Genomic DNA, 1214 nt, shown 5'->3' on the forward strand with positions numbered 1-1214 from the left:
AGGGCAGATCTTCCCACTTTAGGAATTAGGACTTTGAACTTGAAGGTAGTGGAGAAAATCTGGAGGTATTAGCTGGCAAGCAAGATTATTTTACTTACTAATAACAAAGAAGCAGCTGTTCAAGCTTGCCAGCCTGGAGCAAGCTTTCCGGGTAAAAATAAAGCATTTTATTAAAATCATTGGCTTTAGAGAGATAAGTATTAAAAAAAATACTGGGGGAAAAAAGTCAAACCAGAGATTAAAAGTTTTCATATTTATAAAAATTGCTCTTTACTTGTCCTTGCTTTTTGGACTTGTTTCACTCTAATGAATCTTTATGGGAGGGAGGTAACAAAGTAATTAAAATAAAAAATGCTTTTGAGACTCATTTCACTATTGTGCTTTTCCCTGTGCTTTTTGCAGAGTCTCTGAGGAGCAACCAGGCTAAACTGGGACTTCTATTATTTCTGAAAAATGTCTTCACATCACTTTATTTTTAGATTGTTGGGCTTATTTGAACAGCGAGAAAGTGAGAAGGACTGAAAGCTGTATGAACAGGGTTTTAAGTGAATTTAGCATAACAGAGATAACGTTTCTTGTGGAGCAGTGAGAAGGGTTGATATATTCACGGTGATCAAGTAAATCAAACAGGAATGAGGTCAAGCATGTTATACTTGTTTATGGCATGGTTTCAAACATAACTGTTCTTCGCAGGAAGCTGAACGAAGTGAGAGACTACATATAAAGGTCTTGGTGCCCATCAGTCTTTTATGAGCAAAATGTCTGTATTTCCTGTGCATTTGATTGTGATAGCTCTAAACTTGCTAAAGATGGTACAGCACACCTGTCAGTGTTCTTAAAACCGAAGAAACCCTACCACCACCAGCAGCAAGAACACACAAACACACACACACACCCTGCTCCAAACTGTAGAGATTTTAAAAAACAATATGCTGAGTCCTTCTTGGTAGGTTTTTCAGATGAGATGGTGACATTTTCCCTAGCTTATTTCTGGCCCACATACTCCTCCCCATGACAAATCTAATGGAATAATTCTCTTGAGAGTATAATATATGATGTATTGATTCTGGCATAAACTTTGTTTGTATACATTGTACCACTGATTTGCTAAATTAAATGTTGTCTTGGAAGACCTTCACATGATGCCAGGAATTCATGTTACAGGCTTAGCTCTCTTCTCTCTCCCTTTTGTACAGATTTATCATCTTATTACA

The 1214-nt window shown here is 37.0% G+C and overlaps 1 protein-coding gene across 1 annotated transcript in view; it reads left to right on the forward strand.

The window, feature by feature from the left end:
- The window catches only part of SERGEF (secretion regulating guanine nucleotide exchange factor), a gene marked incomplete at its 5' end in the record, with an annotated part of 158170 nt that overhangs the window by 101356 nt on the left and 55600 nt on the right, over nucleotides 1–1214 (forward strand). The window lies entirely within an intron of this gene.

The sequence above is a fragment of the Acanthisitta chloris genome, unplaced genomic scaffold (assembly GCF_000695815.1).
Source record: "Acanthisitta chloris isolate BGI_N310 unplaced genomic scaffold, ASM69581v1 scaffold2146, whole genome shotgun sequence".
NCBI lineage: Eukaryota > Metazoa > Chordata > Aves > Passeriformes > Acanthisittidae > Acanthisitta > Acanthisitta chloris.